Source organism: Ranitomeya variabilis, chromosome 6 (assembly GCF_051348905.1).
Source record: "Ranitomeya variabilis isolate aRanVar5 chromosome 6, aRanVar5.hap1, whole genome shotgun sequence".
Lineage (NCBI taxonomy): Eukaryota > Metazoa > Chordata > Amphibia > Anura > Dendrobatidae > Ranitomeya > Ranitomeya variabilis.
Genome location: NC_135237.1, coordinates 419,310,683 through 419,338,584, shown reverse-complemented (window position 1 = coordinate 419,338,584; position 27,902 = coordinate 419,310,683).

Below are 27,902 nucleotides of genomic sequence, written 5' to 3'. Positions count from 1 at the left end.
TTGAAGTTCAAAAACCTAGATCTGTCCCCAGAAAAAAAATCAGGAATAGGAATTCTAGGCTCAGAAACAGGAGTTTGGACAACATAGTCTTGGATACTCTGTACCCTAGCAGCGAGATGATCAACACGCGCAGACAGACCCTGAACCTCCATATCAGCACCAAGCTCCTGCACCATCCAAAAATCAAGGGGAAAAGAAAGGACGAAACAAGCAACAAGAAAAAAAAAACAATGACTAAGAACTTTCTCTTCCCTCTTTTGAGATGCATTTAACACATTGTGGGCCAGCTGTACTGTTATGACCTGGTGGTTACGGAGCGGTACTGAGATGACCTGGTGGGAAAAAACAATCATGGACAAACTTAGAGGAGGTAGCAGCTCCACAGACAGTAATCACTGATATGACCTAGTGAATACGGAGCAGCACTGAAATGACCTGGTGGGTAAAACAAATAATGTACTAGCTCTGAGGAGGTGGTAACTCTACTGACCGCAATCCCTACTCCTAACACCAACACTAGAAATAGCCGTGGAGCGTACCTAACTCTGCCTAGACGCCTCTTCACAGCCTAAGAACTAGCTACCCCTGAAGATGGAAACGGAAAACTATCTCGCCTCAGAGAAACCCCCAAAGGAAGACAGCCCCCCACAAATATTGACGGTGAGTGGAGAGGGAAATGACAAACTCAGAAATGAAACTAGATTTTTTAGCAAAGGAGGCCAATACTATCTAAATAGAAAGAGATAGGAAAGGCTACTGTGCGGTCAGTATAAAAACTAAAAAGTCCACGCAGAGTTTACAAAAAATAACCACCACACTGACTCACGGTGTGGAGGGGCAAATCTGCGACCTCAGAGCTTCCAACTAGCCGGAATATTTCATAATGACAAGCTGGACAAAAGAGACAAAATTAAACTGAACAGAAGGTCATAAGCAGGGAAAAACCCAAAAACTAGCAGACTTATCTTAAGCTGAAAATGGACTGGCCAACAGAGAACTTCCAGGAAAGAACTGAATCCACAGGAAATACATTGACAGCTGGCATCGACTACAGCCAAAAGCCCAGTTAAATAACAAAGGCCAGGGAACCGATTAGTGAACGCAGCTGCTAAGTTCCACTTGAAACCACCAGAGGGAGCCCAAGAGCAGAACTCCCAAAAATACCATTCGCAACCACAGGATGGAGCCCAAGAACGGAATTCACAACAGGACAGGTTCCCTTACATTTCAGTTGTTGTGTCAGCGTGGCGGTCACAGGACACATTGTCGGATACACAGCTGGGGATCAGCTGACGTTACTGAACCCCAATAACATGGCAGCAAGTGTTGACTGTGCAGACGGCACTTCTGAGCATCAACTGGCGGTGTTGGAGCCAAGGGATTACAGTTCAGGTGGTAGAAACATGAACGCAACAGGAGACCTGGATACTGTAGCTAACCAATTATTTAATCTGGAAGAGGAGTGGCAAATTCCTGCGAGATCCAGGCTTGTTCATTTTCAGAAAAGTAAGCCAATCAACGTTATCGGAGGATAGTTGCATGCGACGATCTGTTAGTACACCACCTGCAGCACTAAAGACGCGTTCCGATAATACACTAACAGCAGGGCAAGCCAGAACCTCCAATGCATACTGGCTTAGCTCTGGCCATGTATCCAGCTTAGAAACCCAAAATTTGAAGGGGGAAGAGCCGTCTGGGTGTACAGTAAGAGGGCAAGACATGTAGTCTGTCACCATCTGACGGAAACGTTGCCTCCTGCTGACTGGAGCCATCTGTGATGGTGTAGACATTTGTGGTGGGCACACAAAACTGTGCCAAAGTTGGGCCATACTGGTCTTGCCTTGTTCTGAGGCACTGCTTCTGCTCCCTCTTTGTGCAGAGCTTCCTGCACTGCCTCGACACATTGAGCTGCTTTGTAAAGCACTAGCAGCACTACTCTCAGTTGGACTGGAGAAGATGATGGAATTCACCAGTGTGTCTTGGTACTCCCGCATTTTACGCTTCCGGTTCAACGGTGTTATGAGGCTTTGTAAGTTGTCCTGGTAGCGAGGATCTAGGAGGGAGTACACTCAATAATCAGCCATATTGAGAATGTGGGCGATGCGGCGGTCGTTTCTCAGGCACTGCAGCATGTAATCAGCCATGTGCTGCAGACTGCCAACTGGCCAAGACACGCTGTCCCCTGCTTGAGGCGTGATCTCTGTCTGCTCTGCATCACCCCACCCTCACTCTACACACTGACTACTGGAGAATTGTGTAACTCCCTCCTTAGGACCGATGTCTTCCTCCTCCATTGACTCCTCCTCATCCTCCTCACAAAGTGTCCCCTGCCTATGCCTTTGTGAGGAACCACGTAGCGCTGACTGTCCAGAAACTGATAGAATTGGTGACTCCTCATCCTCCACCTCTTCCACAACATCATCCCTTAGCGCTTGCAGTGTTTGTTGAAGCAGGCAGATAAGGGGGACCAGTTCAGACTATATTGCTGTTCATAGTAAATATAGAAAAACTGACTGAACAGCCATCTAGTCTGAACTGGTGCATAACCAAAAAGTCTTACATAGCAAATAGATAATGGCTGCACTCAAGTTTATTGTGCTAAAGCAAGGAAATGTGCAATACGTGAAATGTGAACAGCATAATGGCTTGTGAAATTTATGAAAAAACACATGAGATTTTTAGCACAAAATTTGGCCAAATATTGTGAGCCCATTCACCAAACGTCAAGGTAATCTCAGATCGAATGGGTAACTAACCTGTCTGCCTAGTGTGAACACTTACCTATGGCTAATAAAATGGTAAAGCCTGTATTTATAGAGGAGGTTAGAACCAACTGTGTTTGGATGTAGTTAAAATCACAGCATGGTGAAGGGCGGGGCGTTCAAGTCAGAAAAAGCAATACATATTTAATATAGAAAAACTGACTGAACAGCCATCTAGTCTGAACTGGTGCATAACCAAAAAGTCTTACATAGCAAATAGATAATGGCTGCACTCAAGTTTATTGTGCTAAAGCAAGGAAATGTGCAATACATGAAATGTGAACAGCATAATGGCTTGTGAAATTTATGAAAAAACACATGAGATTTTTAGCACAAAATTTGGCCAAATATTGTGAGCCCATTCACCAAACGTCAAGGTAATCTCAGATCAAATGGGTAACTAACCTGTCTGCCTAGTGTGAACACTTACCTATGGCTAATAAAATGGTAAAGCCTGTATTTATAGAGGAGGTTAGAACCAACTGTGTTTGGATGTAGTTAAAATCACAGCATGGTGAAGGGCGGGGCGTTCAAGTCAGAAAAAGCAATACATAGTAAATATAGAAAAACTGACTGAACAGCCATCTAGTCTGAACTGGTGCATAACCAAAAAGTCTTACATAGCAAATAGATAATGGCTGCACTCAAGTTTATTGTGCTAAAGCAAGGAAATGTGCAATACATGAAATGTGAACAGCATAATGGCTTGTGAAATTTATGAAAAAACACATGAGATTTTTAGCACAAAATTTGGTCAAATATTGTGCTAAAAATCTCATGTGTTTTTTCATAAATTTCACAAGCCATTATGCTGTTCACATTTCATGTATTGCACATTTCCTTGCTTTAGCACAATAAACTTGAGTGCAGCCATTATCTATTTGCTATGTAAAGGTACCTTCACACGAAACGACTTTACAACGAGAACGACAACGATCTGATCGCTGCAGCATCGCTGTTTACATCGCTGGAGAGATGTCACACACAGCAGCTCCAGAACGATGCAGGAGCGATCCTGTGACGTAGCGGTGACGCACTTATCGTTCTCACAGGTCGTTAGCTCCATGTTTAACATTGCTGGCATCGTTGCTTTTGCTGTCAAACACGACGATACATGCCGATCTGACGACCAAAGAAAGTTCTGAACTTTAATCAACGACCAGCGATATCACAGCAGGATCCAGATCGCTGCTGCGTGTCAAACACAACGATATCGCTATCCAGGACGCTGCATTGTCACGGATCGTTGTCGTTCTCGTTGTAAAGTCGTTTCGTGTGAAGGTACCTTAAGACTTTTTGGTTATGCACCAGTTCAGACTAGATGGCTGTTCAGTCAGTTTTTCTATATTTACTATGTATTGCTTTTTCTGACTTGAACGCCCCGCCCTTCACCATGCTGTGATTTTAACTACATCCAAACACAGTTGGTTCTAACCTCCTCTATAAATACAGGCTTTACCATTTTATTAGCCATAGGTAAGTGTTCACACTAGGCAGACAGGTTAGTTACACATTCGATCTGAGATTACCTTGACGTTTGGTGAATGGGCTCACAATATTTGGCCAAATTTTGTGCTAAAAATCTCATGTGTTTTTTCATAAATTTCACAAGCCATTATGCTGTTCACATTTCATGTATTGCACATTTCCTTGCTTTAGCACAATAAACTTGAGTGCAGCCATTATCTATTTGCTATGTAAGACTTTTTGGTTATGCACCAGTTCAGACTAGATGGCTGTTCAGTCAGTTTTTCTATATTTACTATGTATTGCTTTTTCTGACTTGAACGCCCCGCCCTTCACCATGCTGTGATTTTAACTACATCCAAACACAGTTGGTTCTAACCTCCTCTATAAATACAGGCTTTACCATTTTATTAGCCATAGGTAAGTGTTCACACTAGGCAGACAGGTTAGTTACCCATTCGATCTGAGATTACCTTGACGTTTGGTGAATGGGCTCACAATATTTGGCCAAATTTTGTGCTAAAAATCTCATGTGTTTTTTCATAAATTTCACAAGCCATTATGCTGTTCACATTTCATGTATTGCACATTTCCTTGCTTTAGCACAATAAACTTGAGTGCAGCCATTATCTATATTGCTGTTCAGTCAGTTTTCTTATATTTACTATGTATTATTTTTTTCTGACTTGAACGCCCCGCCCTTCACCTTGCTGTGATTTTAATTACATCCAGACACAGTTGGTTCTGAGCTTCCTATAAAAGCAAGCTTTACCATGTTATTAGCCATAGGTAAGTGTTCACACTAGGCAGTCAGCTCAGTTACCCATCCGTTTTGAGATTACCTTGACGTTTGGTGGATGGGCTCACAACTTTTGGCCAAATCTTGTGCTAAAAATCTCCTGTGTTTTTTCATAAATTTCCCAAGCCATTATGCTATTCACATTTCATGTATTGCATATTTCCTTGCCTTAGCACAGTAAATTTTGAGTGCAGCTATTGATCTATTTGCTATATGACTTTTCTGGTTATGCACCAGTTCAGACTATATTGCTGTTCAGTCAGTTTTCTTATATTTACTAGATAAGGGGGACAGTCATGCTGACTAGTGCATCATCTGCAATCGCCATCCGCGTGGAATCATTGAAGGAACGCAAAAGCTGGCAGACGTCCTTCATAGTGGCCCACTCAGTGGTTGTGAAGTCTGAACGGCGCGGAGTGCAATTTTTTTGCGCCTGATGCAGCTGGTACTACATTACTGCTTGCTGCTGCTCACACAACTGCTCCAACATATGTAACGTGGAATTCCACCTGGTGGGTAGGTCACATATGATGCGATGTTCCGGAAGGCGGAATCGGCGCTGCAGAGCTGCAATGCGCGATCTTGCCATGCTGGAACGCCACAAGTGAGCACACTCTAGGCGGACCTTGTGCAGCAGTGCATCAAGATCCGGATAGTCCCTCAAAAAACTCTGCACGACCAAGTTGAGCACATGTGCAAGACATGGGATGTGAGTGAGGTTGCCTAGGGCAAGAGCTGCCACCAGATTTCGGCCATTGTCACACACTACCATGCCAAGCTGGAGATTCGCTGGCACAAACCACACGTCGCTCTCCTGCTTGATGGCATTCCAGAGCTCCGGCACTGTGTGGCTTCGATTCCCCAAATAAATTAATTTCAAGACGGCCTGTTGACGTTTGGCCACGGCTGTGCTCATGTCGGTCGTAACAGGTAAATGTTCACGGGTCTATGTGAAGGTGGACTGTGACGCCTCCTGCAGTGATGATTCTGAGGAACTTGTGTATGAGGAGTCAATGTGTACAGATTGGATTCCTGCAATCCTTGGAGTTGGCAGAACACGTTCTGCACCACTCGCATGATCTGTACCCGGCTCAACAACATTAACCCAATGGGCAGTGAGGGAAAGGTATCGGCCCTGTCTATGGTGACTGGTCCACGCATCGGTGGTGAGGTGGACCTTGCTACTGACGGAGTTCAGTAGCGCGTGTTTTATGTGTCCCTCCACATGCTTGTGCAGGGCAGGGACGGCTTGCCTGCTGAAATAAAAGCTGCTGGGCACATTGTACTGTGGGACTGCCAATGCCATCAAGTTACAGAAGCTGTCAGTCTCCACCAGCCTGAATGACAGCATTTCAAGGGACAGTAGTTTTGCAATGCCAGCATTCAGAGCCTGTGCTCCGGGATGGTTTGCCGAGAATGGCCACCTTTTCTCCCATGCCTGTGCTACCGATGGCTGTAGACGGGTGGGAGAGTGAGGATGACTGGGAATGTGGTGCTGTGGGTAGAATTACAGTGGGTCTCTGGACAACAGTGCCAGAGGTTCTTCCATGGCGATCCTGTGAGGAAGCCAAACCAGTTGTGTGTGAGCTGGAGGAAGAGGCAACAACACGAGCTGAAGAGATGGTAGGTGCCGCTGTTGGTTGGCCTAGTTCTTCAGTGTGTTTTTGTAACTCCACCATGTGCTTGGTCCGCACATGTTTCCACATATTTGTGGTATTGAGGTTGCTGACATTTTTCCCTCTTTTGACTTTCTGATGACACACCTTGCATTTGACAAAGCAAATGTCATCTGCAACTGTGTCAAAAAAGGACCAGGCACTGCAAGTCTTGGGAGCGCCCGTTTTGGCTTTTGGAAGAGGCATGCTCCTAACGGGTGCCGAAGTGGAGGCTACAGGAACCGCAGTCTTCCCCCTCCCTCTCCCTCTTTGGCCCATTTGGGGAATCTCTTCCTCAGAGCTGCTCCCACCACCTTCCTGTACCTCACGCCATGATGGGTCAAGGACCTCATCACCTACACTACCCTCTGCGAGAGTTGAGCGACTTTCATTTTTTTAAGATCGAGTCGGGTTTTGTGAAACCCGATTTTGTCCAGAGTCGAGTCGAGTGCAGTCGGCCGATTATCGCTAAAAGTCGGGGATCGACCGAAACACGAAACCCAATGCAAGTCAATGGGGAAGCATAGTCGGCAGTGAGTGGAGGCCAGGAAAACACCTACAGTGCCCATTTTAATGCCAAAAACATCCATTCTTGTTTCTGAAGCTTGTCAATCTTAATTAACTTTATAATAATAGTTGGGCATAGGGAATTGGGGGTCATTTGGCAAAAGTTGTGGGGGGAGTAGGGCCAGCTCAAGTTTTTTGTGGGCCCAGGAAATGCGGACTACGTCACGGCGGTGTTGCAGGGAAAGGTAAGTATTTCAACGTTGCAAGTGCTGTGATCCTGAGCAAGCAGGGGGGGCCCACTCGTTCGCATTGGCACTGGCACAGGGCCCCTCAAAGTACAGCGATGTGTGTTTGCATGGCGGGGGCGCCTCCCACCAGCAGCGACACTTTTGCGAACTCTGAGGGGCCCTGTGCCAGTGACGTCGCCAACGAGTATGCCCCCCCACCTGATGAAGGAACCTGCACTTTCATCTGCACCTTCCTCTCTGTCCCTGTGTAAGGTGGTATAACATGCGGGAAGGGGAACCTTACTTTCAGCAGGGTCAGATTCTGGCTGTGTAGAGTATAAGGGGAATGTAGTGGTCTAGGTCAATGTACCAGCAGACTCATCTAGCAGTGGCTGGGCAATGGGCAGGATGAGGAGGAAACAGATATAGGGCCAAAGAATAAAGTAGGCTAAATGCAGTTCAAAATTGGTAACAGGACTAAACAGGCGGCATTGCTTTGTTCAGTGGAGTAGCAAACCCAAGAGCAGCAGACACTGTTTCAAGGGCCTAACCACACTAGTAGGCCAAATGCAGTTTAATATCTGATAGTATAGGGCGAAAGCCAGAATGTGGAAGCTCAGCTTTGTTCAGTTGAGGACAACACCAGGCAGGGGCAGACATTCACCTTTAGTAGGCCGGAACAGCCAATTGCATTTTTAAAAATGGTAATTTGGAACTGAAGGTTGAAGCTCAGCTTTATTCAGTTGAGGACAACACCAGGCAGGGGCAGACAGACACCTTTAGTAGGCCGGAACAGCCAATTGCATTTTTAAAAATGGTAATTTGGAACAGAAGGTTGAAGCACAGCTTTGTTCAGTTGAGGACAACACCAGGCAGGGGCAGACAGACACCTTTAGTAGGCCGGAACAGCCAATTTTTTTTAAAAAACAGCAGTTAGTAAGAGGCAGAAGGTAGAAGCTCAGCTTTATTCAGTTGAGGACAACACCAGGCAGGGGCAGACCCCTTTAGTAGGCCGGAACAGCCAATTGCATTTTTAAAAATGGTAATTTGGAACTGAAGGTTGAAGGTCAGCTTTATTCAGTTGAGGACAACACCAGGCAGGGGCAGACAGACACCTTTAGTAGGCCGGAAGAGCCAATGGCATTTTTAAAAATGGTAATTTGGAACAGAAGGTAGAAGCTCAGCTTTATTCAGTTGAGGACAACACCAGGCAGGGGCAGACATTCACCTTCAGTAGGCCGGAACAGCCAATTGCATTTTTAAAAATGGTAATTTGGAACTGAAGGTTGAAGCACAGCTTTGTTCAGTTGAGGACAACACCAGGCAGGGGCAGACAGACACCTTTAGTAGGCCTGAACAGCCAATTGCATTTTTAAAAATGGTAATTTGGAACAGAAGGTAGAAGCTCAGCTTTATTCAGTTGAGGACAACACCAGGCAGGGGCAGAAATTCACCTTTAGTAGGCCGGAACAGCCAATTGCATTTTTAAAAATGGTAATTTGGAACTGAAGGTTGAAGCTCAGCTTTATTCAGTTGAGGACAACACCAGGCAGGGGCAGACAGACACCTTTAGTAGGCCGGAACAGCCAATTGCATTTTTAAAAATGGTAATTTGGAACAGAAGGTTGAAGCACAGCTTTGTTCAGTTGAGGACAACACCAGGCAGGGGCAGACAGACACCTTTAGTAGGCCGGAACAGCCAATTGCATTTTTAAAAATGGTAATTTGGAACAGAAGGTTGAAGCACAGCTTTGTTCAGTTGAGGACAACACCAGGCAGGGGCAGACAGACACCTTTAGTAGGCCGGAACAGCCAATTTTTTTTAAAAAACAGCAGTTAGTAAGAGGCAGAAGGTAGAAGCTCAGCTTTATTCAGTTGAGGACAACACCAGGCAGGGGCAGACCCCTTTAGTAGGCCGGAACAGCCAATTGCATTTTTAAAAATGGTAATTTGGAACTGAAGGTTGAAGGTCAGCTTTATTCAGTTGAGGACAACACCAGGCAGGGGCAGACAGACACCTTTAGTAGGCCGGAAGAGCCAATGGCATTTTTAAAAATGGTAATTTGGAACAGAAGGTAGAAGCTCAGCTTTATTCAGTTGAGGACAACACCAGGCAGGGGCAGACATTCACCTTCAGTAGGCCGGAACAGCCAATTGCATTTTTAAAAATGGTAATTTGGAACTGAAGGTTGAAGCACAGCTTTGTTCAGTTGAGGACAACACCAGGCAGGGGCAGACAGACACCTTTAGTAGGCCTGAACAGCCAATTGCATTTTTAAAAATGGTAATTTGGAACAGAAGGTAGAAGCTCAGCTTTATTCAGTTGAGGACAACACCAGGCAGGGGCAGAAATTCACCTTTAGTAGGCCGGAACAGCCAATTGCATTTTTAAAAATGGTAATTTGGAACTGAAGGTTGAAGCTCAGCTTTATTCAGTTGAGGACAACACCAGGCAGGGGCAGACAGACACCTTTAGTAGGCCGGAACAGCCAATTGCATTTTTAAAAATGGTAATTTGGAACAGAAGGTTGAAGCTCAGCTTTATTCAGTTGAGGACAACACCAGGCAGGGGCAGACAGACACCTTTAGTAGGCCGGAACAGCCAATTGCATTTTTAAAAATGGTAATTTGGAACAGAAGGTTGAAGCTCAGCTTTATTCAGTTGAGGACAACACCAGGCAGGGGCAGACAGACACCTTTAGTAGGCCGGAACAGCCAATGGCATTTTTAAAAATGGTAATTTGGAACAGAAGGTAGAAGCTCAGCTTTATTCAGTTGAGGACAACACCAGGCAGGGGCAGACAGACACCTTTAGTAGGCCGGAACAGCCAATTGCATTTTTAAAAATGGTAATTTGGAACTGAAGGTTGAAGCTCAGCTTTATTCAGTTGAGGACAACACCAGGCAGGGGCAGACAGACACCTTTAGTAGGCCGGAACAGCCAATTGCATTTTTAAAAATGGTAATTTGGAACAGAAGGTTGAAGCACAGCTTTGTTCAGTTGAGGACAACACCAGGCAGGGGCAGACAGACACCTTTAGTAGGCCGGAACAGCCAATTGCATTTTTAAAAATGGTAATTTGGAACAGAAGGTTGAAGCACAGCTTTGTTCAGTTGAGGACAACACCAGGCAGGGGCAGACAGACACCTTTAGTAGGCCGGAACAGCCAATTGCATTTTTAAAAATGGTAATTTGGAACAGAAGGTAGAAGCTCAGCTTTATTCAGTTGAGGACAACACCAGGCAGGGGCAGACCCCTTTAGTAGGCCGGAACAGCCAATTGCATTTTTAAAAATGGTAATTTGGAACTGAAGGTTGAAGCTCAGCTTTATTCAGTTGAGGAGAACACCAGGCAGGGGCAGACAGACACCTTTAGTAGGCCGGAACAGCCAATGGCATTTTTAAAAATGGTAATTTGGAACAGAAGGTAGAAGCTCAGCTTTATTCAGTTGAGGACAACACCAGGCAGGGGCAGACAGACACCTTTAGTAGGCCGGAACAGCCAATGGCATTTTTAAAAATGGTAATTTGGAACAGAAGGTAGAAGCTCAGCTTTATTCAGTTGAGGACAACACCAGGCAGGGGCAGACCCCTTTAGTAGGCCGGAACAGCCAATTGCATTTTTAAAAATGGTAATTTGGAACTGAAGGTTGAAGCTCAGCTTTATTCAGTTGAGGACAACACCAGGCAGTGGCAGACAGACACCTTTAGTAGGCCGGAACAGCCAATTGCATTTTTAAAAATGGTAATTTGGAACAGAAGGTTGAAGCACAGCTTTGTTCAGTTGAGGACAACACCAGGCAGGGGCAGACAGACACCTTTAGTAGGCCGGAAGAGCCAATGGCATTTTTAAAAATGGTAATTTGGAACAGAAGGTTGAAGCTCAGCTTTATTCAGTTGCAGCTTCTTGGCAATAATATAAAGAAGACGCGACAGGACAACACTCGGTGGATGCCATATCTGTGTTTTCAATGGAAAAAAACCTTTCAGTTAACTACTTGCAGGAGAAAGTTTTTGTAGCTGGTGGACAATTTTTTTAAAAAAAAGCAGTTAATAAGAGGCAGAAGGTAGAAGCTCAGCTTTATTCAGTTGCAGCTTCTTGGCAATAATATAAAGAAGACGCGACAGGACAACACTCGGTGGATGCCATATCTGTGTTTTCAATGGAAAAAAACCTTTCAGTTAACTACTTGCAGGAGAAAGTTTTTGTAGCTGGTGGACAATTTTTTTTTAAAAAAGCAGTTAACAAGAGGCAGAAGGTAGAAGCTCAGCTTTATTCAGTTGCAGCTTCTTGGCAATAATATAAAGAAGACGCGACAGGACAACACTCGGTGGATGCCATATCTGTGTTTTCAATGGAAAAAAACCTTTCAGTTAACTACTTGCAGGAGAAAGTTTTTGTAGCTGGTGGACAATTTTTTTAAAAAAAAGCAGTTAATAAGAGGCAGAAGGTAGAAGCTCAGCTTTATTCAGTTGCAGCTTCTTGGCAATAATATAAAGAAGACGCGACAGGACAACACTCGGTGGATGCCATATCTGTGTTTTCAATGGAAAAAAACCTTTCAGTTAACTACGTGCAGGAGAAAGTTTTTGTAGCTGGTGGACAATTTTTTTAAAAAAAAGCAGTTAATAAGAGGCAGAAGGTAGAAGCTCAGCTTTATTCAGTTGCAGCTTCTTGGCAATAATATAAAGAAGACGCGACAGGACAACACTCGGTGGATGCCATATCTGTGTTTTCAATGGAAAAAAACCTTTCAGTTAACTACTTGCAGGAGAAAGTTTTTGTAGCTGGTGGACAATTTTTTTTAAAAAAAGCAGTTAATAAGAGGCAGAAGGTAGAAGCTCAGCTTTATTCAGTTGCAGCTTCTTGGCAATAATATAAAGAAGACGCGACAGGACAACACTCGGTGGATGCCATATCTGTGTTTTCAATGGAAAAAAACCTTTCAGTTAACTACTTGCAGGAGAAAGTTTTTGTAGCTGGTGGACAATTTTATAAAAAAAAAACAGTTAATAAGAGGCAGAAGGTAGAAGCTCAGCTTTATTCAGTTGCAGCTTCTTGGCAATAATATAAAGAAGACGCGACAGGACAACACTCGGTGAATGCCATATCTGTGTTTTCAATGGAAAAAAACCTTTCAGTTAACTACTTGCAGGAGAAAGTTTTTGTAGCTGGTGGCCAATTTTTGTACTGTACCAGTTTTTTGTTGTATGTGTTTTTGTTTTTAATGTTAAAATGTCTGCATTTGATATCTCTCCAGTATTTTCTTTTTTATAAGCAAAATACTGCAGTTTTACATCGGTTACATGGATACACGGGCAGGCAGCTTGGTGGTCAGTGGAGGAGTATTTAAAGTAGGGACCGCAGACAGGCTATCAAAGGCCTAAAATAACAAACAATAGGCTTATGGCAGTTTTACATCGGTTACATGGATACACGGGCAGGCAGCTTGGTGGTCAGTGGAGGAGTATTTAAAGTAGGGACCGCAGACAGGCTATCAAAGACCTAAAATAACAAACAATAGGCTCATGGCAGTTTTACATCGGTTACATGGATACACAGGCAGCTTGGTGGTCAGTGGAGGAGTATTTAAAGTAGGGACCGCAGACAGGCTATCAAAGGCCTAAAATAACAAACAATAGGCTTATGGCAGTTTTACATCGGTTACATGGATACACGGGCAGGCAGCTTGGTGGTCAGTGGAGGAGTATTTAAAGTAGGGACCGCAGACAGGCTATCAAAGGCCTAAAATAACAAACAATAGGCTCATGGCAGTTTTACATCGGTTACATGGATACACAGGCAGCTTGGTGGTCAGTGGAGGAGTATTTAAAGTAGGGACCGCAGACAGGCTATCAAAGGCCTAAAATAACAAACAATAGGCTTATGGCAGTTTTACATCGGTTACATGGATACACGGGCAGGCAGCTTGGTGGTCAGTGGAGGAGTATTTAAAGTAGGGACCGCAGACAGGCTATCAAAGGCCTAAAATAACAAACAATAGGCTTATGGCAGTTTTACATCGGTTACATGGATACACGGGCAGGCAGCTTGGTGGTCAGTGGAGGAGTATTTAAAGTAGGGACCGCAGACAGGCTATCAAAGGCCTAAAATAACAAACAATAGGCTCATGGCAGTTTTACATCGGTTACATGGATACACAGGCAGCTTGGTGGTCAGTGGAGGAGTATTTAAAGTAGGGACCGCAGACAGGCTATCAAAGGCCTAAAATAACAAACAATAGGCTTATGGCAGTTTTACATCGGTTACATGGATACACGGGCAGGCAGCTTGGTGGTCAGTGGAGGAGTATTTAAAGTAGGGACCGCAGACAGGCTATCAAAGGCCTAAAATAACAAACAATAGGCTCATGGCAGTTTTACATCGGTTACATGGATACACGGGCAGGCAGCTTGATGGTCAGTGAAGGAGTATTTAAAGTAGGGACCGCAGACAGGCTATCAAAGGCCTAAAATAACAAACAATAGGCTCATGGCAGTTTTACATCGGTTACATGGATACACGGGCAGGCAGCTAGGTGGTCAGTGGAGGAGTATTTAAAGTAGGGACCGCAGACAGGCTATCAAAGGCCTAAAATAACAAACAATAGGCTTATGGCAGTTTTACATCGGTTACATGGATACACGGGCAGGCAGCTTGGTGGTCAGTGGAGGAGTATTTAAAGTAGGGACCGCAGACAGGCTATCAAAGGCCTAAAATAACAAACAATAGGCTCATGGCTGTTTTACATCGGTTACATGGATACACGGGCAGGCAGCTTGGTGGTCAGTGGAGGAGTATTGCAAGGAGTGTCTGTCCCAGTACTCCCAAAATATAAATAGATGTTAATGTCTCGCAAAACAACCAAAAAAAAAAAAAAGGTGGCATACTTAGGTACAGGGGTGGGCTCATCTGCTGAGTTTCTGACATAGTAATTTGGCAGTAACTATTTAATGGTGCCAATATAGGACACAGACACAGACTACTTTAAGTTGCATCATAGATGTCTACAAATTTGTATTGTCAGTGCCAGACATTGAATGATGTCAGCGAATAGACTAAAGATTGGTGGAGCTGTGCAACATAATTTTGCACGTGGTAGAGCACAGTTTGAGCTGGGGGAGGGGGGAACTCTCTTGAGGCCGGCGGGACCACCCCAGGGCCCCTCATGTTACAACGGTGTGTCTGACGTTGGGTGCGCACCACCACCGCCAGAGACCCTACATTGTACTATGAGGGACCCAGTAGCAATGCCGTCAACCAAAAGCGAGCACACCCACCTCTTCAGACAAACAGCAGTCTCACGGGTGCTTGCGCCAAGTCGCGATACCACGGCCCCGTGTGGGGAGTTTGGCCATTTAGGGAGGTGTAAACATGTCGTATGCTGTACAATCAGCTGCAGCAAATTAGACATTAGAAAAGTAATTCACAAGCAAGAGCTTTTCATAGGAAAGCTAGGTGTCGGCCGGGCAAGATGGGGCAAAAGATTTCAAAATCCAGTTGTGGTTCATTTTAATGAATGTTAGATCATCAACATTTTGGGTAGCCAGACGAGTCCTTTTTTCGGTTAATATTGAACCTGCAGCACTGAATACTCTTTCTGATAGGACACTTGCTGCCGGGCAAGCAAGCTCCTGCAATGCATATTCTGCCAATTCTGGCCAGGTGTCTAATTTTGATGCCCAGTAATCAAATGGGAATGACGGTTGAGGGAGAACATCGATAAGGGATGAAAAATAGTTAGTAACCATACTGGACAAATGTTGTCTCCTGTCACTTTCAATTGATGCAGCAGTACCTGTCCTGTCTGCGGTCATAGCAAAATCACTCCACAACCTGGTCAGAAAACCCCTCTGTCCAACGCCACTTCTGATGTGTGCACCCCTAACACTCCTAGTCTGTTGCCCCCTTGAGCTCGTGTGAGAACGATCACGTGCGCTGTGTGCTGGGAATGCCTGAAGCAAACGATCAACAAGAGTTGATTGTTTGGTTGCTAATATTAGTTCCAAGTTCTCATGTGGCATAATATTTTGCAATTTGCCTTTATAGCGTGGATCAAGGAGGCAGGCCAACCAGTAATCGTCATCGTTCATCATTTTCGTTATGCGTGTGTCCCTTTTTAGGATACGTAAGGCATAATCCGCCATGTGGGCCAAAGTTCCAGTTGTCAAATCTCCGGTTGTGATTGGGTGAGGGGCAGTTGCAGGCAAATCTACGTCACTTGTGTCCCTCAAAAAACCAGAACCCGGCCTTGACACGCAACCAATTTCCAGTGCCCCCGGGAAAGGTTCCGCATTAAAAATATACTCATCCCCATCATCCTCCTCGTCCTCCACCTCCTCTTCGCCTACTACCTCGTCCTGTACACTGCCCTGACCAGACAATGGCTGACTGTCATCAAGGCTTTCCTCTTCCTCTGGTGCAGACGCCTGCTCCTTTATGTGCGTCAAACTTTGCATCAGCAGACGCATTAGGGGGATGCTCATGCTTATTACAGCGTTGTCTGCACTAACCAGCCGTGTGCATTCCTCAAAACACTGAAGGACTTGACACATGTCTTGTATCTTCGACCACTGCACACCTGACAACTCCATGTCTGCCATCCTACTGCCTGCCCGTGTATGTGTATCCTCCCACAAAAACATAACAGCCCGCCTCTGTTGGCACAGTCTCTGAAGCATGTGCAGTGTTGAGTTCCACCTTGTTGCAACGTCTATGATTAGGCGATGCTGGGGAAGGTTCAAAGACCGCTGATAGGTCTGCATACGGCTGGCGTGTACAGGCGAATGTCGGAAATGTGAGCAAAGTCCACGCACTTTGAGGAGCAGGTCGGAGAACCCAGGATAAGTTTTCAATAAGCACTGCACCACCAGGTTTAAGGTGTGAGCCAGGCAAGGAATGTGTTTCAGTTGGGAAAGGGAGACGGCAGCCATGAAATTCCTTCCGTTATCACTAACTACCTTGCCTGCCTCAAGATCTACTGTGCCCAGCCACGACTGCGTTTCTTGTTGCAAGAACTCGGACAGAACTTCCGCGGTGTGTCTGTTGTCGCCCAAACACTTCATAGCCAATACAGCCTGCTGACGCTTGGCAGTAGCTGGCCCATAATGGGACAACTGGTGTGCAACAGTGTCATCTGCCGATGGAGTGGTTGGCCGACTGCGGTCTGTGGAAGAGCTGTAGCTTCTGCAGGAGGACGAGGAGGAGGAGGAGGAGGGGGTGCGAACGCCTACAGCCAACTGTTTCCTAGACCGTGGGCTAGGCACAACTGTCCCGAAATTGATGTCCCCTGTGGACCCTGCATCCACCACATTCACCCAGTGTGCCGTGATGGACACATAACGTCCCTGGCCATGCCTACTGGTCCATGCATCTGTAGTCAGGTGCACCTTTGTACTCACAGATTGCCTGAGTGCATGGACGATGCGCTGTTTAACATGCTGTTGCAGGGCTGGGATGGCTTTTCTGGAAAAAAAGTGTCGACTGGGTAGCTTGTATCGTGGTTCAGCGTACTCCATCAGGGCTTTGAAAGCTTCGCTTTCAACTAACCGGTAGGGCATCATCTCTAACGAGATTAGTCTAGCTATGTGGGCGTTAAAACCCTGTGTACGCGGATGCGAGGATAAGTACTTCCTTTTTCTAACCAGAGTCTCATGTAGTGTGAGCTGAACTGGAGAGATGGAGATCGTGGAACTTGCGGGTGTGCCGGTGGACATGGCAGACTGAGAGACGGTTGGAGACGGTATTGTTTCCGCCGGTGCCCTAGATGCAATATTTCCGCCTACAAAACTGGTGATTCCCTGACCCTGACTGCTTTTGGCTGGCAAAGAAACCTGCACAGATACTGCCGGTGGTGCGGAAAATGGTGGCCTTACAGTGACGGAAGGGATGTTGCGTTGATGACTAGCTTCATTGGCCGAGGGTGCTACAACCTTAAGGGACGTTTGGTAGTTAGTCCAGGCTTGAAAATGCATGGTGGTTAAGTGTCTATGCATGCAACTAGTATTGAGACTTTTCAGATTCTGACCTCTGCTTAAGCTAGTAGAACATTTTTGACAGATGACTTTGCGCTGATCAATTGGATGTTGTTTAAAAAAATGCCAGACTGCACTCTTCCTAGCATCGGATCCCTTTTCAGGGATTGCAGACTGAGCTTTAACCAGATGGCAATGCTGTGCTCCAACAGGTTTTGGCTTTGACACGCGTTTTGGGCCAGATAGGGGCCCGGCAGATGGAACCTGTTGTGATGTTGATGCCTGCTGCGGCCCCTCCTCCACCTCCGCTTCTGAACTACTGCTGCCTGCACCCTGTTCCCCCAATGGCTGCCAATCGGGGTCAACAACCGGGTCATCTATTACCTCCTCTTCGAGCTCGTGTGCAACTTCGTCTGTGTCACTGTGTCGGTCTGTGGTATAGCGTTCGTGGCGGGGCAACATAGTCTCATCAGGGTCTGATTGTGGATCTGTACCCTGAGAGGGCAATGTGGTGGTCTGAGTCAAAGGAGCAGCATAGTACTCTGGCTGTGGCTGTGCATCAGTGCACTCCATGTCAGAATCTACTTGTAATGGGCATGGCCTGTTAAGTGTTTCACTTTCTAAGCCAGGGACGGTATGTGTAAAGAGCTCCATGGAGTGACCCGTTGTGTCGCCTGCTGCATCCTTCTTTCTTGTTGTAGTTTTTGCTGAGGAGGACAAGGAAGCGACTTGTCCCTGACCGTGAACATCCACAAGCGACGCACTGCTTTTACATTTACCAGTTTCAGAAGAGGAGGCAAAAGAGCTAGAGGCTGAGTCTGCAATGTAAGCCAAAACTTGCTGTTGCTGCTCCGGCTTTAAAAGCGTTTTTCCTACTCCCAGAAAAGAGAGCGTTCGAGGCCTTGTGTAGCCAGACGACGAAACTGGCTCCACAGCTCCAGACTTAGGTGGAATATTTTTATCCCCACGACCACCTGATGCTCCACTACCACTACCATCATTACCAGCTGACAATGAACGCCCACGGCCACGACCTCTTGCACCAGACTTCCTCATTGTTTTAAAAAATTAACCAAAGTAACTTTATTTGTTGCTGTCAAACAACTTACACGGTGAGCTATAACTTCAGTATGATTTCTATATCCCTTAACAGGTTGGTGAGACCACAAGGAAAATCAGGCACAATGTTACACACTCTGTTTTCTGTGGCACAAAATCACAGAGATGACACACACGCAGGACTGTCACTCAAGCACTAATGTCAATATTATTCTCCCACCTAATTTTTTTTTTTTTTTTTTTCTCAGGGAGACTTTAGAAACCAAATAAGATAAAATGTTTTTTTCAGGGACAATTTAGAAACCAAATACTAATAAAAAAAAAAAAAAAAATAGCCTTTCTATGGCCCACAATTAGAGAGAGAGAGAGGTGGCACACCCAGGAGTCAAGACTGGCACACAAGCTGAAAGGGCAATATTACTCTCCCACTGTTTTTTTATGTTTTTTTTTTTTCAGGGAGACTTTAGAAACCAAATAATATTAAACAAAGCAAAATAATAAATAGGCTTTCTATGGCCCACAATTAGAGAGAGAGAGGTGGCACACCCAGGAGTCAAGACTGGCACACAAGCTGAAAGGGCAATATTACTCTCCCACTGTTTTTTTATGTATTTTTTTTTTTCAGGGAGACTTTAGAAACCAAATAATATTAAACAAAGCAAAAAAATAAATAGGCTTTCTATGGCCCACAATTAGAGAGAGAGAGGTGGTACACCCAGGAGTCAAGACTGGCACACAAGCTGAAAGGGCAATATTACTCTCCCACTGTTTTTTTATGTATTTTTTTTTTCAGGGAGACTTTAGAAACCAAATAATATTAAACAAAGCAAAAAAATAAATAGGCTTTCTATGGCCCACAATTAGAGAGAGAGAGGTGGCACACCCAGGAGTCAAGACTGGCACACAAGCTGAAAGGGCAATATCACTCTCAGAAGAAGAAGTAAGCAGGCTCCTTGCATCTTCTCGCCCGACCACTTGCACCAGCGACCCCATTCAGTCGCATCTCCTCCAGTCCCTTTCCCCGGCTGTCTCCTCTCACCTAACAAAAATATTCAACCTTTCCCTCACTTCCGGTATTTTTCCCTCCTCATTTAAGCATGCCATCATACATCCACTACTTAAAAAGCCCTCCCTCGATCAAAATTGTGCCGCTAATTATAGACCTGTCTCTAATCTTCCCTTCATCTCTAAACTCCTGGAACGCCTAGTCCACTCCCGTCTTACCCGCTATCTCTCAGATAATTCTCTTCTCGACCCTCTTCAATCTGGTTTCCGCTCTTTACACTCTACTGAAACTGCCCTCACTAAAGTCTCTAATGACCTACTAACAGCTAAATCTAATGGTCACTATTCCATGCTAATTCTCTTGGATCTCTCCGCAGCATTCGACACTGTGGATCATCAGCTCCTCCTCACTATGCTCCGCTCCATCGGCCTCAAGGACACCGTTCTCTCTTGGTTCTCCTCCTATCTCTCTGGCCGATCCTTCACTATTTGTTTTGCTGGTTCCTCCTCCTCTCACCTTCCCCTTACTGTTGGGGTTCCTCAAGGATCAGTCCTAGGCCCCCTCCTCTTCTCTTTGTATACTGCCCCTACTGGACAAACAATCAGTAGATTTGGTTTCCAGTACCATCTCTATGCTGACGACACCCAATTATATACCTCTTCTCCTGTTATCACGCCGACCTTTTTAGAAAACACCAGTGATTGTCTTACCGCTGTCTCTAACATCATGTCCTCCCTCTATCTGAAACTGAACCTGTCAAAAACTGAACTCCTCATGTTCTCTCCCTCTACAAACCTACCTTTGCCCGACATTGCCATCTCTGTGTGCGGTTCCACCATTACTCCAAAGCAACATGCCCGCTGCCTTGGAGTCATCCTTGATTCCGAGCTTTCATTCACCCCCCACATCCGATCACTGGCTCGCTCTTCTTATCTGCATCTCAAAAACATTTCCAGAATTCGCCCTTTTCTTACTTTCGACTCTGCAAAAACTCTTACTGTCTCACTTATTCATTCTCGTCTGGACTATTGTAACTCTCTACTAATTGGCCTACCTTTTACCAGACTCTCCCCGCTCCAATCTGTCCTGAATGCTGCTGCCAGGATCATATTCCTCGCCAACCGTTACACCGATGCCTCTACCTTGTGCCAGTCATTACACTGGCTACCCATCCAATCCAGAATCCAGTACAAAACTACTACCCTCATCCACAAAGCACTCCATGGCTCAGCACCACCCTACATCTCCTCTCTGGTCTCAGTCTACCAACCTACCCGTGCCCTCCGCTCTGCTAATGACCTCAGGTTAGCATCCTCAATAATCAGAACCTCCCACTCCCGTCTCCAAGACTTTACACGTGCGGCGCCGATTCTTTGGAATGCACTACCTAGGTTAATACAATTAATCCCCAATCCCCACAGTTTTAAGCGTGCACTAAAAACTCATTTGTTCAGATTGGCCTACCGCCTCAACGCATTAACCTAATTATCCCTGTGTGGCCTATTAATAAAAAACAACAACATAATCACGTTCCTCCATCATGTTCTCATACACTTTATGCAGTTAATAGCCTCTGTGTCTGTACTGTTACATACTTAGGCAGTTAACTGGTTCATGCAGCTTTACATGAACACCCGAGCCTTACACTATGGCTGGTCCAAATAACTAAAGCAATTGTTACCATCCACCTCTTGTGTCTCCCCTTTTCCTCATAGATTGTAAGCTTGCGAGCAGCAGGGCCCTCATTCCTCCTGGTATCTGTTTTGAACTGTGATTTCTGTTATGCTGTAATGTCTGTTGTCTGTATAAGTCCCCTCTATAAGTTGTAAAGCGCTGCGGAATATGTTGGCGCTATATAAATAAAATTATTATTATTATTATTATTATTATTATGTATTTTTTTTTTCAGGGAGACTTTAGAAACCAAATAATATTAAAAAAAGCAAAAAAATAAATAGGCTTTCTATGGCCCACAATTAGAGAGAGAGAGGTGGCACACCCAGGAGTCAAGACTGGCACACAAGCTGAAAGGGCAATATTACTCTCCCACTGTTTTTTTATGTATTTTTTTTTTTCACGGAGACTTTAGAAACCCAATAATATTAAAAAAAACAAAAAAATAAATAGGCTTTGTATGGCCCACTGAATGAGAGATGGCACACACAGGAGTGGCACACAAGCCCTGACTGAGGCCAATATTTTTCTCCCACTGATTGATGTAGTGTTTTTGTGTTGAGGTAGATTTTAGAACACAAATCAAGGAAAAAAATAAATAGGCTTTCTATGGCCCACTCAGTGAGAGATGGCACACACAGGGATGGCACTGTAGCAGAAATGCCAATCTTAATCTTCCACAAAAAAAAAAAAAAAAAAACAGGGACTGTCCTACAATTACTATCTCCCTGCAGTAATGTAAGCCAGGTATGGCAGGCAGCAATAGGAGTGGACTGATGCACAAATTAAATAAAAAGTGTGGACAAACAAAAAAGATAGCTGTGCAGAAAGGAAGGAACAAGAGGATATGTGCTTTGAAAAAAGCAGTTGGTTTGCACAGTGGCGTACACACAGCAATACAGCTATCATGGAGCCTTCTAGGGCAGCCCAATGAGCTACAGCGCTGAGGGAAAAAAAAAAATGTAGCTTCCAGTGTCCCTGCACACCGAAGGTGGTGTTGGACAGTGGAAATTGCTACAGCACAAGCGGTTTGGTGGTTAGTGGACCCTGCCTAACGCTATCCCTGCTTCTGACGAAGCGGCAGCAACCTCTCCCTAAGCTCAGATCAGCAGCAGTAAGATGGCGGTCGGCGGGAACGCCCCTTTATAGCCCCTGTGACGCCGCAGACAGCAAGCCAATCACTGCAATGCCCTTCTCTAAGATGGTGGGGACCAGGACCTATGTCATCACGCTGCCCACACTCTGCGTTCACCTTCATTGGCTGAGAAATGGCGCTTTTCACGTCATTGAAACGTGACTTTGGCGCGAAAGTCGCGTACCGCATGGCCGACAAGCACAGGGGTCGGATCGGGTTTCATGAGACGCCGACTTAGCCAAAAGTCGGCGACTTTTGAAAATGAACGACCCGTTTCGCTCAACCCTACCCTCTGCCACCAACTGCTTCTCCTGGGTAGTCTCGGCAGCACAGTACGCACCAGAAAGTGGCACCTGAGTCTCATCATCAGATGCATACTGCAGTGTGGTGACTGGAGGCACTGGCCCACCCATCTCTTCAGAGTCAGAGAGACAAAGCTATTGGGCATCACTGCATACTGCCTCTTCTTCCATTTCTCCAATGCTGCTTGGCTGGCCCCCTGTTTCCAAGTCAAGAGATTCAGAGAACAGAAGTAGAGATGGCTCCTGTTCTGGGCTCTCTGACTGCCTGGGCAATTTGGTAGGTGGTGAAGAGACAGATGGGTGCTCTCCAGTGCTCTGTGCCTGAGAGAATGTGGTGCTAATTGAAGTCGATGCGTTAGCTGCCATCCATCCGACAACGGCTTCAATTTGTTCTTCATGCAGCAGCGGTGTACAGCGATCTCCTACAAAGCTGTGCATGAAGGACTGTTCCCTGCTGAAACTGGGTGATGATGAGACACCGGTGCCCGCAGCAGGCACAGAATCCCCACGTCCTCTCCCTGCTCCGCGCCCACGCCCACGCCCATGTGCCTTACTCCCTGCCTTCTTCATCTTGGTTGACTGAAGATAAGCAGAAAAGTACTAAGGGCTTAGTGTGCTTATTCCTGAACAGCTCCTAACAGGTATAAGAAACACTAATTTTCTACAGTGTGGACTAGACTTTAATATGAGCTAATGTGGCCTACACAACTGTAAAATGGTGTGTTTGGTGAACTTTATTAATTTTTTTTTTTTTTGCACAACTGACTACAGAGTGAGCTGCACTCACACACAGACCGTGCAGACAGCCGTGAACAGTGCTGCAAGGCCAAAACAAGCTCCTCTATGTCATCCTATTTAGTGTTTTTCCACAATCTAGCAGGATACGGAGGGAAAGCCACTAATAGGATAAATTTGAAAAAATGTGCAGCAGGCTGCACTAATTGCAAAAAAGGACAATGGATTGAACGGTATGAGGCAGTCACGCACCCTGAACTGACTGCAACCGGCTGTGGCTGCCGACAGACTACAGAGTGATGTGCACTCACTCAGAGACTATGCAGACAGCCGTACACTAATTGAGCCGTGCACTAATGCACTAATTGAGAAACAGACAATGGAACGTGTTATGATCCGGTGGTAGGATCACCAAACTGACCTGATAGGTAAACCTGAATAGTAGGACAAGCTCCGGGGATGTGGGAACTATACCGACCGCAATCCTGATCCTATCCATACACACTAAAGGCAGCCGTGGAACGTTACCTAAAAACCTAGACGCCTCTTCACAGCCTGAGAAACTGGCTACCCCTAGAGAGAAAGCAAAGCCTTACTTGCCTCAGAGAAATAACCCCAAAGTTTAGACAGCCCCCCACAAATAATAACGGTGAGTTAAGGGGAAAATACAAACGTAGGAATGAAAAACAGGTTTAAGCAAATGAGGCCCGCTAACACTAAATAGACAGAAGAGAGCAAGGGATCTGTGCGGTCGGTACAAAAACTATCAAAAACTATCCACGCAGAAAGTACAAGAACCCCCACACCGCCTCACGATGTGAGGGGCGCACTCTGCACCCCAGAGCTACCAGCAAGTGAAAAATCACATATAAGCAAGCTGGACTGAACACATCATATACTGAGAAACATTTTCAAGGAAACAATGAGCAAAAAGAACTAGCAAAACTTAGCTTCTCAGAAAGAAACAGGTCACCAGGGAAATCCAGGAGAGGTCAGAACCAGTACTGAATACAACGACAGCAGGCAACAAGTAAAGGTCCAGGTGGAGTTAAATAGGAACCAGCATAGCAGGAAATGAGGCAGCTGAGCCCAGCTCCAGACCCGCAGTATCGCTAAAGGCCACCAGAGGGAGCCCAGACGGAATTCACAACAGTACCCCCCCTTGAGGAGGGGTCACCGAACCCTCACCAGAGCCCCCAGGCCAATCAGGACGAGCCGAATGAAAGGCACTAACCAAATTGGCCGCATGGACATCAGAGGCGACAACCCAGGAATTATCCTCCTGACCATAGCCCTTCTATTTAACTAAGTACTGAAGCTTCCGTCTCGAAACACGAGAGTCCAAGATCTTCTCCACCATATACTCCAATTCTCCCTCGACCAAGACCGGAGCAGGAGGATCAACAGAAGGAACCACAGGCACCACATACCTCCGCAACAATGACCTATGGAACAAATTGTGAATGGCAAATGATGCTGGGAGGTCCAAACGAAATGACACAGGGTTGAGGATTTCCAAAATCTTATAAGGACCGATGAAATGAGGCTTGAACTTAGGAGAGGAAACCTTCATCGGAACATAACGAGAAGACAACCATACCAAATCCCCCACACGAAGTCGGGGACCCACACAGCGACGGCGGTTAGCAAAGCGCTGAGCCTTCTCTTGTGACAACGTCAAATTGTCCATCACGTGGTTCCAAATCTGCTGCAACCTATCCACCACAGAATCCACCCCAGGACAGTCAGAAGGCTCAACCTGACCTGAGGAAAAACGAGGATGAAAACCAGAATTGCAAAAAAAAGGCGAAACCAAAGTAGCAGAACTAGCCCGATTATTAAGGGTGAACTCAGCCAATGGCAAAAAAGTCACCCAATCATCCTGATCAGCAGAAACAAAACATCTCAGATAAGTCTCCAAGGTCTGATTAGTTCGTTCGGTTTGGCCATTCGTCTGAGGATGGAAGGCCGATGAAAAAGATAATTCAATGCCCATCTTAGCACAAAAGGACCGCCAAAATCTGGACACAAACTGGGATCCTCTGTCAGACACAATATTCTCAGGAATACCATGCAAACGAACCACATTCTGAAAAAACAGTGGAACCAAATCGGAGGAGGAAGGCAGCTTAGGCAAGGGCACCAAATGGACCATTATAGAAAAACGATAACAAACTACCCAGATAACAGACATCTTCTGAGAGATTGGAAGATCTGAAATAAAGTCCATGGAAATATGCGTCCAGGGCCTCTTCGGGACAGGCAAAGGCAAAAGCAATCCAATGGCACGAGAACAGCAAGGCTTGGCCCGAGCACAAATCCCACAGGACTGCACAAAGGAACGCACATCCCGCGACAAGGAAGGCCACCAAAAGGACCTAGCCACCAAATCCCTGGTACCAAAAATCCCAGGATGACCCGCCAACACTGAAGAATGAACCTCGGAAATGACTCTACTGGTCCATCTATCCGGGACAAACAGTCTCTCCGGTGGACAACGGTCAGGTCTATTGGCCTGAAATTCCTGCAGTACCCGTCGTAAATCAGGGGAGATGGCAGACAAAATCACCCCCTCTCTGAGGACACCAGCCGGTTCAGAAACTCCTGGAGAGTCAGGCACAAAGCTCCTAGAAAGAGCATCAGCCTTCACGTTCTTCGAACCCGGAAGGTATGAAACCACGAAATCGAAACGGGAGAAAAACAGCGACCATCGAGCCTGTCTAGGATTTAGCCGTTTAGCAGACTCGAGATAAGTCAAATTCTTGTGATCAGTCATGACCACCACACGATGTTTGGCTCCCTCAAGCCAATGTCGCCACTCCTCAAATGCCCACTTCATTGCCAACAACTCCCAATTACCAACATCATAATTCCGCTCTGCAGGCGAAAACTTTCTTGAAAAGAAAGCACATGGCCTCATCACAGAGCCATCAGAGCTTCTCTGAGACAAGACAGCCCCTGCTCCAATCTCAGAAGCATCAACCTCGACCTGGAAGGGCAGAGAGACATCCCACTGACGCAAGACAGGAGCCGAAGAGAACCGACGTTTGAGCTCCTGAAAGGCCTCCACGGCCGCAGGAGACCAATTCGTCACAACAGAACCCTTCTTGGTCAAATCCGTCAAAGGCTTAACCACACTGGAAAAATTAGTGATGAAGCGAAGGTAAAAATTAGCAAAACCCAAGAACTTCTGAAGACTCTTAACTGATGTAGGTTGAGTCCAGTCATGAATAGCCTGGACCTTGACTGGATCCATCTCAATGGTAGAAGGAGAAAAAATAAAGCCCAAAAAGGAAACCTTCTGGACTCCGAAGAGACATTTAGAGCCCTTCACAAACAAGGCATTGGCTCGCAGGACCTGAAATACCATCCAGACCTGCTTCACATGAGATTCCCAATCATCAGAAAATACCAAAATATCATCCAGGTACACAATCATAAACCTATCCATATACTCTCGGAAGATGTCGTGCATGAAGGACTGGAACACAGAAGGGGCATTAGAAAGCCCAAAAGGCATCTGTTGTGAAATTGGATTCTGGGCTCCCCCGGTGGCCACTTGTGGAATTGAACTTGTGTGCATCATCCCCTCTGTTCACCTGCTCCTATCAGGATGTGGGAGTCGCTATATAACCTTGCTCCTCTGTCAGTTTCTTGCCGGTCAACAATGTAATCAGAAGCCTTCTGTGCTTGTTCCTGCTACTAGACAACTCCCAGCTAAGTTGGACTTTTGTCCTTGTGTGTTTTTGCATTTTGTTCCTGTTCACAGCTGCTGTTTCGTTACTGTGTCTGGAAAGCTCTTGTGATCGGAAATTGCCACTCTGGTGTTATGAGTTAATGCTAGAGTCTTAAAGGAATTTCTGGATGGTGTTTTGATAGGGTTTTCTGCTGACCATGAAAGTGTCCTTTCTGTCTTCCTGCTATCTAGAAAGCGGACCTCGATTTTGCTAAACCTATTTTCATACTACGTTTGTCATTTCATCTAAAATCACCGCCAATATTTGTGGGGGCCTCTGTCTGCCTTTTGGGAAAATTTCTCTAGAGGTGAGCCAGGACTGTCTTTTCCTCTGCTAGGATTAGGTAGTTCTCCGGCTGGCGCTGGGCATCTAGGGTTAAAAAACGTAGGCATGCTACCCGGCCACTTCTAGTTGTGCGGCAGGTTTAGTTCATGGTCAGTATAGTTTCCATCTTCCAAGAGCTAGTTCTCATATATGCTGGGCTATGTTCTCTCGCCATTGAGAATCATGACAGTTTGACCGGCCCAAAAAAGGGTTAAATTACTGGCTGAGAAAGGAGAGAAAAAAGAAGTCTGCTACAATTTTTTTTTTTTTTTTTCCTCTAGTTCTGAGTGTGCTCTTAATTGAATCACTTGCTAGTCTGCCTATACTGCAGCCTTCCTCTCTTTCTCTCCTTCTAATCCTAAGAGTGTAGCTACAGGTTTGAATAATCTCGCCACAAAGGTACAAAATTTGCAAGATTTTGTTGTTCATGCACCTATGTCTGAGCCTAGAATTCCTTTGCCTGAATTCTTCTCGGGGAATAGATCTCACTTTCAAAATTTTAAAAATAATTGCAAATTGTTTTTGTCCCTGAAGTCTC